We start from the raw sequence: 13,192 nt of genomic DNA, 5'->3' as shown, positions 1-13,192 counted from the left end.
TGGACTTGGCTAAAATGCTCAGGTCATTCAAAATCTCCCAGGCCACCGGTCCAGATGGCCTATGTAATGCCCTCATTAAACTCAATCCGGACTGGTGGGCTCACGTACTGTATACGTTATTCAGTGCCTTTAGCCTTACTGACATAATACTTAATACATGGAGAGAAATTATGATCATTCCTATTCACGAAAAGGGATCCAGAAGAGAGGCCAAAAGCGACAGGCTACTTGCCAGACTGGACGCACCGGCCAACATCTTTGCTGGAGTCTAACTAGTTGTTGGATAAGTGGGCTTCTGATCAACGCATCATCCACATGCACCAAACGGCTTCCGTAAAGGAGCTGGCACTTTAACCAACATCCTGACCTTGGCTAACCTGGGTGAATACTCATGGTACACTAGAAGCCAGAACGTCAATGCCGTCTCTATTGACTTGAGTTCGGCCTTTGAAACGGTTCCACATGATGTACCTTGGCACAAATTACACAAATGGGGGGTTCTCTCTGGTTTGTTAAAAACCGTCATCTCACTTTTCTCCAACACCAAAGTGAAAATCGGGATGACAAGTGCAGTAGCCAGCACTGGTTTTATTGGAACACACAAAGGACTAAAACATACATGCACTCTGGACCCCATACTATTCAACCTGTATTTGGCCAACTTACTTGAGGCTCTGCTGAGAGACAAGTTCTTCGCATCCAGATTGGGTATCTCGCGAGTGCGTTGGCTCGGGTAGGCTGAGGACCTTGTTCTACTAGCTAGCTCTCCTAGAGGGCTTCAATACACACTTGCCAAACTTAACGCATACTCGGTTCTCAATGGGCCTAGAATAAACATTGAGCAAAACAAAAAGGTGATGGCTGGAATGTTTTGAATTAAACATAAGCACAGGCACAGCTCTGGGCCACCCTCAAGAGCATTGTTGTTCAGCCTGCCAAGCCATTACAGGAGAAGAAAGACCATATGCAAATCAGGCTTGGTCCCACCCCAAAAGGGGCAGTCCAGCCCGAACTGCTAGTTCACGTCCTTTCTGCACGAGACCGAAAGCTTTCCAGACAGTTTCGGCCCTTAGAATAAACATTACCAAGGCCATGACCTCTAAACCAAAGCAAACTGAGCGTGCAGGTCATGCTGCACTCAAGATCGGGGTTCAACTCATTAGTTTAGTTTAGTTTATTTATTTGTAGAGCGCACCTAACCCTGAGGTATCTGGGTGCTTGGTCTAGTCACTACGTATGACTGTCCAGGTCTAACTATGGACCATAAACTAACGTGGGGCTGCCACGTCAACATGCTGGATGCAATAGTTAGACCAAATCTTGGAGGGATCTTGAAATTTGATCGAGAAAATGCAGGCTTTTCCTTAATCCCTCTTCTAAATTTATACAAGTCTAAAATTTGGCCACTGATGTTATATGGCACAGAGATATGGGTCATCAAACTAGTACCCAAATTACTTCAGATGGAAAAGGGTTACCTTGAAACTATTCTGACCCTTTGCCTGAATCCCACATTGAGTGTGTATTGCTATGTATTTGGCATGGATAAGCATCCAATCTGCTACCACCACCTCTACGGCTACGCTGCGTGGTACAGCGAAACGTCAGCGTTGGCTCTTCTGATTTTAAAGGCTTGTGTAGGAAATAAATAATGCCTTTTTGTGTAACCGCCGTTTGCCCCCCCCGCACCCCCAGTGCTTTTGTTGCATGCATTTCTGCAACGCGTGGCTTGCAGTGCCCGCCTGGAGAAGCGTTTCACAGCGCTTTCTGTTTGTGGGTTGTGTAAGCTTGCCATCGGCTTTGACGTTGATAGATTGAATTTACACTGGAAATTGGTTAATTCTCCCCCCTACCCCCTAATACATTAATATCACTTAACTACGTATTAATTATGGATCAGGTTCCGGTCTATATAAAAACCAGCCCTAGCCTACTGCGTAATGAAGCTTGCAAATAGAACGCCCGTTCTAATGTGCAGCTGAGGGCCATTACTCTACCAAAGTTCACATTTCTTCATTAAAGAAATTATTCTTGATATGGACATGGAACAGTCACTTGACCTCTCAACTAAGTCGCTGAGCCATCCTCATATTTTCTAATATCTGCGCTATTACAATTCCTGCTTGCCAGAATAGCCATATCATTGGATCGTCACTGAGTTTATGCGACTGAAACGTAATAATGTCGATTCACTCGAAGTTTTGGGGGGGCAGATAGGACTGGCTAGAGAACCTCGCCACTGTATTCTATGTGGCACGCAGGTCCTAGAAACAGTAACACAGTAAAGCACTTGCTATTGGGGTGAGAGAGCCTTACCAACATTAGAAGGACCTCACTTTTGAGGTGTGGTTCAGATGTGTCTCGAAATAACTTAACACATCCACCTTTTTTGAAGGAAATGCTGTGGCTTTAATCTTTCATCTGATTGAAATGTGGAGTACAGTAAATCGATTATGGATGCTTTCTGGCACTACTGAGATTAATAATGTGTATATTTGTATTTGATCTTTTATTGAACATTTTAAGTTTATGTGACGTGATTAGCGATTAAGTTCTATGGATTTTATATTGTCTATGACTGTACACAAAGACTTAATAGGCATCGCGTTTGCCTTAGAAGCAAGACAATGCACAGCAACACAGAATCGAATCCCCGGGTCGCGCTTACAAAATGGTCCCGGTACTAAGGGTGTTATAAATGAACAATTATAATTAGTGATAAATAAAATAAATACATTAAAACTTTTTTTCCAGCAGGGTTGATGCACCATTCTGAATAAACAGTCTTTCTGTGGTCTGTGATGTCTTTTAATGCGTATTGGCCCATAAGCTTGGCCCTCTTGCTGGGCAATTCTCACCTCCTGGACATCAAACTGGGGGTCACAATTCAATGGCATGAACTGGTAGTGCCACCTGCTGTCTGCTGCCATGTAACCTGGTAACAGCTTTTCCATGAGGGGTATCTGTTGTGGCTTGTCCTGTGCCCCTTTGCCGTGGCTTATGTCTGGTGTGTGGTATCGTGGCTGAGGTCACTGTTGGAACCCAGGCAGCATCTTGTGAATCGAGGGTTCTAAGTAGTCAGTTGGAAGGTGACCGCCTGGGTGGTGGGCGCTGGTGTGCCACTGCACTGGGAAGAATAAAAAAGAGCCTACACACATACATGTGCTGCTGTCCTTGGTACTACCCATCCATCAGCTTATAACAGTCTCCTTTTCTTTAACAATTGAAGCAGCTCATCATATCTATTGAAATCTAGAAGTAAATACATTTTTCCACTTCTGAAAGCTTAATTCACAGCAGGTGTCCTTCCTTGTTTATGACATTCCATTTTGTAAAATAACACAGATACATTTAGAGTGTTTTAATCGGTATTAGCATAATTGACCTAAAAACATTTGACCTAGAACATTTGATCGAAGTTTTTTTTACCTTTATTTTGGTCAAATCTAATTAAATATATATATATATATATATATGGGCGGGTAAGGCTTTAGATTAGGTTGAGGGGAAGTTAGGGAGAGGGGTTGCGGGGGGGTCTCCCCCACATTTTAGACTGAAAAAAAGTCAAATAAATTTGATCAAATGTGATTAGGTCAAATGTTTTAGGTCAAATAGACCAAACCGTTCTAATCTACTCATTTTACTGCATTACCCGGTGAAGACATGTATTCTGTGTTGTGGTAATTCTTGCTCTAAAAGTGAACCTGCGTGTTTTGCCCACCATGTTTATATAACCGTATATATTGTCCGATTCACTGAGGAGCCCTGGTTGTTTCACAGAAAAGTCAACCAATTGCGAATCTACCTCGTTGCTGTGCAGAGAGATTCCCTGGGGCTGGGTCTTTGAATGACAACACAAATCGAGGAAACATTAGCTGCATCCTATCCCCAAGTCACACAATCAAAGTCACGCCAATCAATCAGTTCGACCCATTGCCCAGTACATGTGTGGGTCAGGTGCTTGGCTCGTTTTCTTGACATGACAATTTGGATTTGTGTGGATGTAAGAGACATTTGTCTCAAACTGTTGAAGACAGAGGTGTATCATTTCTAAGCAGGAAATCTTGATTCTCCACATTACTGAAATTGTGTGATCCTGAGCAAATCACCTCTGCTTTCTACTCCTCTTTCCCCTTAAGTGTGAACATTGGGGATGCATAAAACAGGGTCCACCTTAAAAAGTACTATAAAGAACCTTAACCAGCATTGTTTGCCATTATATTTTGCTTTGGTATAGGGACAGCTGCCTGAAGTCCCAATTAGTGTCATAAGATAGGCCTGACATTGGGTAACTAAATAACACATATTTTGATGAGGTGTGCTGTCCATGGTCATTAGCTTTTAATTATATCAAATCATAGTTTTAGAAAGTGGCAAAACACAGCAGCTTCGGTCGCTTAAAAGTCCACAAATAGGATTTTGTGAGCTGGCATTGGGGATGTTTGGAACAAAATTAGATATAGGCCTCCTCAAAAGCAAGTATTAGGATGGGGCAGAGAATATTTGGGATGCTCAAAATGAAGGACTATGCCTTAGAAATGGCCACTAGGTGGCAAAGGAGGATCTGTCCTGTCTGAAGATTGTGCCCTGTTGGCATGGCAAGGGTGCATGGCACTGACAGCAAGGGCGACAACGATGAGCTTGGTACCCAATCACGACAAACTCATGGCTCTGAAATGAACCTCTATTTAAGAGACTGGCCCTCATTTTACGTTTGTGGAAGTTCCCAGCCAACACGTTGCAAATGTATTTCAAAGGCTCCATGTGGTTGGCAAGTGGGTTCGCAGCATCTTCTACACTACCGTGGAGACACAGAGTTCACTCCAATTCCACCTTGGAACTGGTTATTTGTGTTTAATGAAGTGGACCCTGAATTCACTCCAAAAACGAATAGATGACAATACAAAGCATATGAGCGAGCTGGAACATTCTGCTGCCAGAACATTCTGCCTCCTGCACTGCCTCCGGGCCACCACTTGCACTGGGGTCAGTATCTGTACCCATACAGTCCCCCACCCACTTTTCTTCTGCACTTATCAGATACACCCTATCGGACTAACCTAGCACTTTGCCAATTGCTGGCTGCACTACCACTGTTCATCGCCTTTATTTATTTATTTTACTTATTATAATTGATTCTCTTCTCTCCTCTGTTCCGCACTTTCCACTTCTCCCCCCCCTCCATGCACTTTCCCCATTTTTCCCTTCCCCTTATGCACTTGCGCGCTCTTAATGTCACTGGGCCTAGTAAGATTGTTGTTTTTGTTCTCTCGTGTTCCCCTCCCTTGTGCTCTGAAACAGTTGTGTATGAGCGCAATATAAATAAAGTATCGCTTCATTTAATTTCATAACTTTTGCAAAAAGGGGCATTATGCAAGTACAGGGCTTTCAGGAGGAGCGGCCATGGAGAGAGTGGGCGCATTTGATGACTGAGAGGTTTGATGTTCTGAGAACCTTATTAACACCAACCACATAGAGAAGCAAGGGAACACGTTCTGGCAAGAATCTGGAGGTATATTTTCCCTTGGCTGGAATTGTAATGCACAGTCACCCATTTATATGCTCGATGCTAATAAGGCCACGTCGAATACTCTCATGTCCCATGGTGGAATATGAAGCTGAAAGAGTCACATAGCCCTCATGTCTTTTCTGCTTCAGTACAGCAGAGAGTGATTCAATCTACTCTTTTACTGCAATAGCTATCAAGCTCTAACTGAAGCTCTTCTATTTCCAATATTGAGGCCGAGACATTTAAGAGAATGGTGCGCAAATGTTGCCCTGCATTTATCCATTTACTTTGTGCACACGCTCCAGATGTTTCTTGGGCTCCAATACAATTAATTAACAGAGCTGTGATGATGATAAGAAAAAGAAGATTGCATGTGGTGGCAACGGAGCAGTTTCACCTGTCATTTTATATATATTAAAATATATATATATTTCAAATGCTGGAATATTTGCCATGTTGAATGAGCAGACTGTGTTTGTTGTATACTGGTATAATCACTCTACCATTTTCTTTGTTTTTCTTTACTTCATGATGATGAATAATGCACAACTTTATGAGAAAATGTTATATGAGAAACTGACATCCAGTCCCATGAAGGAACTTGAAAGTAAAGTACGAGCATCTATATTAGAGTGGGAAACCAAAGGTCTACTGGAGGAGGATGAAGAGTGGGAGACCAAGGTCTACTGGAGGAGGATGAAGAGTGGGAGACCAAAGGTCTACTGGAGGAGGATGAAGAGTGGGAGACCAAAGGTCTACTGGAGGAGGATGAAGAGTAGGAGACCAAACGTCTACTGGAGGAGGATGAAGAGTGGAAGACCAAAGGTCTACTGGAGGAGGATGAAGAGTGGGAGAGCAAAGGTCTACTTGAGGAGGATGAAGAGTAGGAGACCAAAGGTCTACTGGAGGAGGATGAAGAGTGGGAGACCAAAGGTCTACTGGAGGAGGATGAAGAGTGGGAGACCAAAGGTCTACTGGAGGAGGATGAAGAGTGGGAGACCAAAGGTCTACTGGAGGAGGATGAAGAGTGGGAGACCAAACGTCTACTGGAGGAGGATGAAGAGTGGAAGACCAAAGGTCTACTGGAGGAGGATGAAGAGTGGGAGAGCAAAGGTCTACTTGAGGAGGATGAAGAGTAGGAGACCAAAGGTCTACTGGAGGAGGATGAAGAGTGGGAGACCAAAGGTCTACTGGAGGAGGATGAAGAGTGGGAGACCAAAGGTCTACTGGAGGAGGATGAAGAGTGGGAGACCAAAGGTCTACTGGAGGAGGATGAAGAGTGGGAGACCAAAGGTCTACTGGCGGAGGATGAAGAGTGGAAGACCAAAGGTCTACTGGAGGAGAATGAAGAGTGGGAGACCAAAGGTCTACTGGAGGAGGATGAAGAGTGGGAGACCAAAGGTCTACTGGAGGAGGATGACTGCAAATTCTTCTTTACTCCTCATTCTATCATTCCTACCATATACTTTCTTCTGAAGCTGCATACAGATATGAGCAGACCTCCAGGAAGACCTAGCATAAAACTGGTGGGATCACTGTTAGAAAATATGTCCAAATATATTAATGAAGTGCTTTTTCCATGTGTGTCCACATTACTCTCCTACCCAAAAGATACTAAAGATTTCTCATGCAAAATTGATGATTTACCGTGGGAATGAGAATATGTCCTAGCCACCATGGACGTTGTATCATTGTATACTTCCCATCTATATAACTTTGGTAAGCAGGCCTGCGCGGATTTCCTGAACACACGATCATTGAACTACTTGCACCTCACTGAAATGATCATGGCGGTTTAAACGCAACAGCAACCTGCGTCAAAGGCTGGTCCACACATATCGAGACAGATCAAAAGAACAATCGATCCTCAATCGATGGGGACTACCGCCCATAATTGGGCACCACAAATGTGGCAATTGCGTAGCATACCTGTTAACGGAAACGAGATGTGTGTTTGAACACAAAAACATAAGATGGGAATTAAAAAAACCTTCCAAACTGCTTGACCAAGAACGCCACATACATTATCTCATGCCCATGTAATCTGTTGTACGTTGGAAAAACAACTCGAGAGATCAGAGTGAGGATAAGTGAACACCGATCAAGCATACGCAACAATGTGAATGACAAGCCTCTAGTTGAACATTTTGGGAAAAAGGGACATAAAGATACAGACCTCAAATAGTTTGTTTTGCAAACCATTAAATACAGAAGCAGAGGTGGTAACATGGCCACGGCACTACATAAACCTGAGCAGCGCTGGATCTATTCTTTAAACACAGTCCGGCAGGGCTTGAACATTTCCGTCGGGTGGAATGCCTTAGTGAACAAATGAACCGGGAAAACATGCATAATGACCGCACTATGGTCTTTTGAGGAATCACGAGGGCACAGTGTTAACCCTAGAACTACCATCAACAGGAAAATAATGCGGGCACCTGGATACTCTGTATTACATCTCCCATAATACGTTGTTGTATGCGGGAAATGTTCGTTGAGTATATGTTGAGAACCAAGATTGTGCCACATCAGACAAGAAAAGTCCAGTAGATTTGTCGCACCCTTCACCAAAAATGGTAGAGAGAGACAAGAAGCAGTGATGCTGACACATGGCAAAGGGCAACATAATGAAACGATTCTGTCTTCTTTCTATGTACAGAAGAGAACATATACAGAAACTCGCGTTTAGATGCTCTACACTGCATCTCCCATAATGCCTTGCGGCACGTGAGAAATATGCAGAAACTCGGGTTTAGATATTCTACACTACATCTCCCATAATGCCTTGCGGCACGTAGGAAATATGGTTGAAATTGTGTTTGACAAATCAAGATAGTGGTACAACAGGTAAGTAAAAGTCCAGCAGATTACCCACACTCTTCGCCAAAAATGGCACAGAGAGATAAGGAATAGTGATTCTGATACACAACAAGGGGAACAGGAGTATAGGATCCTGTCCTCTTTCTATGTTCACAATAGAACATACGTTGAAACGAGCAGTGCGCCTTCACGTAGCAACCGGGATAGTGCGAGCAAGAAACAGGAACCAGGCGAGGCGAATTACCATTCTAAACAAAGCGGTAAGTATGACTCTAGGAGCCTTTCAGTAGGGGCACGCAATGTAAAACCAGTGAATGTAGAGAAGGGGCATTTCTCTGTAACTAAAAATGAAACGCCCAACAAAGAGGGGGGATCGAAGGAGTGGGAGACATTTTTGGACAAGCTCCATATAGTACCATGCCACGAGATGGCATGACTTTATTTTCTACTTTGTCATGTTGTTGATAATGACACGATATTTGGGAATGTGCAACGGAGTAACCCAGCCATATATGTCACTATAGGGATGCTCTGCTGAGAACAGTGTCCCCACGGGATTTGAACAGACATCCATACGTGGTGCAGAGAGGGCCTCCACAATCCACGAGACACGTTTTGGGAATCTCAAATAAGTAAATTAGGCAAAAGGCCACAAAGAGAGATACAATGGGATGGCAATTAGTCATCAATATGTATTCATGTGGGTCTGGGATGGAATACCAGTACCTGCACTAACACCGCAAACTTGCTCCATGGAAGTGGGATATTACCCGGATTCTGTGAGCTGGGACCTAATATCTAACCGCTAAGAAAGTGATTCACTCTGAATTAGTAAGTAGCATTCTCTTTTAAAAAAATACGGATGGCTGAAACCATAAAAAACCGGGTCGGATTGGCCTCTCGGCCTTTCAGGCCGTGGGCGGGCCAAAATCGTCCCTGCGGAGTGAGGGCCGGTTTCTGGCCATGCCTGGGCTGCTTTGGAAAAAAAAGGATTTTTTTTCTTTTTTCAATTTTTTTTTTTCTTTTTCTGAAAGACTTTCATCCTTCTGAGGTCGATAAATGAGTACCAGCACAGGTTGGGTGATATTGTATGCATATTTGTACTATAAAAAAGAGCTTAAGTGCTAGACAATAACATATTATCATTTGGTCTTGGACGTCTGCTTGGATTCACAGTAATTTAGTGTACTTAGGACCAATGCCATTTGATGCCACTTCCTGTTTTTTCAAGGGGTTAAAGGTCGTGTTTCATCGCTTCCCGGATGTCACTTTGGGGTGGGGTCAAATGACATCACTTCCGGTGATGTCATCAGAGGTCAAGGGTCGTGAGGTGAGGGGTGAGCCACTTTTTTTTGGGTGACCGGACCTATTTCTTGTCCCAGTCCAACCCTGATAAGAAATCATTCAAATCAGAACATTGCATTTGTTTGTTTCTTCCTACTGTGTAGGATCTGGTACAGTGTACCGCAATCACGTGACACAATCCGTTGGAGAGTACATTGTCATTTGCATCGTCATTGGAATTTGCACCCTGGGTGAACCAGACTAGGTAAAATTTACCTCCTTGCTCACATTAATTGTGTTTTATTTTGAGATGACATGGATGCCAAAAATCAAAATTGTAATTAGTTTATCATTATATTTGTAGATCACAAAGGCCAATTCCATCTATCATTGAGGGAACAACACTTTTTTGTTATCCTCCGTCCTGAGGAAGTTCGGCTGAACAATTGGGGAAAGATGATCTGCACCCACAAAAATACGACCGGAACACGTGTCGACAAACTGTCACCCTCTATATACAGATAGAGGGATACATCTGTAAAATACCAGAGTTGAAATCTAGGAGATGTGTTTTATGGAGATGGGTAGAATAGACACCCACATGAAAGTATAAGTTTGAATGGAAGAGAACTATACATTGGTTTTGTGAGCTTTTTGATGATTAATTTGAATTGTGTAATGAAGTGAACATTTTTGTATTGGTAAAAAACTTTTGATTTTACATATATGGCTTCCTGTTATTATTTATCTATTGGTCAATGTTTTGTTATTTCCATATAATCTCACCTGGAGGACCATATATTTATACCAGGCACCCTTTAAGTTTATTTATACATGTGATTGACCTGTGGCTAAAAAACAATGCATTTCACTGCATTGACGATTTGTTCGTGATTTGGAAAGGTAACGGAAAAGAGTGGGTGAGCTTTGTGCAATTATTGAATGACAATCAGTACAACTTGAGGCTTACTGAAACACATAGCAGAAGTCCCATCGTTTTCTTGGAGCTGGTTATCAAACAAGAAGGTGGACGGTTGTCTAGTGAACTCTAAAGTAAACTGACAGGCTCGAATACTCCTCTTCACGCTATGAGCAGCCACCTAAAGGATGTCATTTGGAGTATTCCCTATGGGGAATTCATTAGACTCTGCAGAAATTGTTCTTCCATTTAGGCTTTTGACAAGTAGAGCAAGATCACAGCTTGAGGTTTGCAACAACAAGCATACCCCAAAAGGATCATTGAGCAATCTTATATTAAGTTTCGTAAATGCGACAAGAATATTCTGCTGTCAGAGATTCAAGATTCTGAAGTTGGAAGATTGGAGGGGGATGTTACTCAATTGATTCTAACCTTTGGCACTTATGCGCAACAAATAAAAGAGATCCTGAGAAAACATTGGAGGATTTTGAAAGTTGATAAAGATCTCAGTCCAATACTGAACAATTTTCCTGATGTCAGTTGTCGTAAGTCCTCGTATTTTAAAGACACATTGATAATTTGTTGTATGGAGTGGAGTGATGGAAGCGAACCCACAAGGTGGCTTAGAGAATCAGGACAAGGCTTCTTCAAGTGCGCTAGATGCAAGACTTGCTAGTTTGCCATCAATTGATCACCTTGCAGCACCCCATACTGGGCCATCCTATTAGAATTACCACCAAAATCACATGTGACTTTGACTTTGTAGTTTATGTGCTATAGTGCCCATGTAATAAGTGGTATATTGGCAGCACCAAATGCAAACTGAAGGTGCAAGTTCTACACCATCTTAGAGCTATAAGAAATCACGATGCGGCCGACCACGTGGCAAAGCATTTCCACGATGTACATGGAGGCAAATTGGATGGTATTGGATTATTTGGTTTACATAAAATAGATGTAGGACCCAGAAGTGGTGACAAGGAACGCTTGTTATGCCAGCTAGAGACCCAGTATCGCCTTGATTTTTAAACAAAATATCTAATTGGACATAATATAAGTGAGGAGCTGTATACCTTTTGGGGGTACATAATTTGTAGACTCCTCTACTATTTTGCTGACTATATGACTTACTTTGCAACCTGTTTTGGACATCATACTTGTTGTTGTTTCATGTGTGTAATTATCTTTGCTTGCCTGATTAATTGCTCTATAAGAAATTCCTTCTTTTTCCTCTTCTCTTTCTCTTTCTTCTGAGTCTGTAGGAGTGTCTTTTAGTCATATTAATACATAGGGGTTATGTGTAGGTCTAACAATGTGCTATTAATCTATATGGCACCAGGCCCTGTACATCTTGCAGAGTGTAATGCTCCCCAGAATGTATGCCTTTTTCTATTTGTGAAGGCACCATGAACTTTGTCATAGCTGTCATAATGTGTTAGACATCCACATGGCACTTTGCGTTGTAAATTATGCAGATCTTGGTAATGTTCCCCTCTGACATTTTAACTGTGAGTTTTTGGTCCTTGTGAACACATGCACATGCACTTTATATTGCACAGGTTTTTCCTTTTGTGCAAAGTATAAATTGTGCTTTGCAGCAAACTGGGTGTGTGTCTTGGAACGCATCACAGACTGGGAGGTCAGCTGTCTGACATAGGTCAGTGCGCGTTAATTTTTGGGGACACGACATAGTGCATTTTAAAGATGCCTGTAACTGATAAAAGTATTACTTGGCTCATATTTGGCTGCATTAATACCCATTGTTTTGGGATCTAAGGCTGAAATTTCAGTCACTCTTTCCTTATTGAGCCCGTCGCCTTCTTGATGATTATTTCACGGCGTTGCCCCACTTTTAACATGAATTACTGAGACCAAGAGAGAGTGCCTTTGAGATCCTGATGTATGAGGGGACTGGCCGAGACAGAGAGAGAGATGCTTTGAGATCCTGATGCATGAGGGGACTTGCTGAGACAGAGAGAGAGGCTTTGAGATCCTGATGCATGAGGGGACTTGATGAGACAGAGAGAGAGGAGATTTGAGATCCAAATGCATTAGAGGACTGGCTAAGACCGAGAGTGAGAGAGAAGCTTTGAGATCCTGATACATGAGGGGACTGGCTGAGACCAAGAGAGAGGCTTTGAGATCCTGATGCATGAGGGGACTTGCTGAGAGAGAGGAGATTTGAGATCCAAATGCATTAGAGGACTGGCTAAGACCGAGAGTGAGAGAGAGGCTTTGAGATCCTGATTCATTAGGGGACTGACTGAGACTGAGTGAGGCGTGGAGATCCTGATGCAGGAAGGGACTGTCAGACCGAGAGAGAGGGACTTTGCGAGATCACATCCATGCTATATCAAATCAATACAAATTATAACATAGAAGACAGACTGGCAATAGTGGGTTCAGTGTCAGTGTCCACAGAATGACTCCATGAAAGTCTGCCTGCCGGAGTTCCACAATGAAGGGCATGTGGCAAACTCTTACACCTCTCGGGAGTGTGCCAAACCCAAGCGATGCTGGTGCATGCCTGCCCGGCCATCTTGGAAGAAGCTGAAGAGCGTGCACAATTATTAATTAAATTAGCTGCAGTTCCCTGGCAGAAGGAGCGTGTGCATGGCTGGAGATAAAGGCCATGGCCTGGCCACATAGGTGCAGAATCC

The 13,192-nt window shown here is 43.0% G+C and overlaps 1 long non-coding RNA gene across 2 annotated transcripts in view; it reads left to right on the top strand.

Annotated features, from left to right (window-relative positions):
• The first annotated feature begins 8,514 nt into the window (after positions 1-8,514).
• The window catches only part of LOC138520095 (uncharacterized), a 92,979-nt gene continuing 88,301 nt past the window's right edge, over positions 8,515-13,192 (top strand). The window contains exons 1-3 of one of the 2 annotated variants that reach the window (XR_011282789.1): positions 8,528-8,589; positions 9,778-9,878; positions 9,978-10,334. This is a non-coding gene — a long non-coding RNA (uncharacterized lncRNA). Of the gene's footprint in view, positions 8,590-9,777; positions 9,879-9,977; positions 10,335-13,192 lie in introns of those variants that run through there. The other variant, XR_011282788.1, reaches the window with a different exon arrangement.

The sequence above is a fragment of the Ambystoma mexicanum genome, chromosome 13 (genome assembly GCF_040938575.1).
Source record: "Ambystoma mexicanum isolate Mex_15411 chromosome 13, UKY_AmexF1_1, whole genome shotgun sequence".
Taxonomy (NCBI): Eukaryota; Metazoa; Chordata; class Amphibia; order Caudata; family Ambystomatidae; genus Ambystoma; species Ambystoma mexicanum.
The sequence above is the reverse complement of the archived record's forward strand: the minus strand, read 5'-3'. Positions and strand labels throughout refer to the sequence as shown.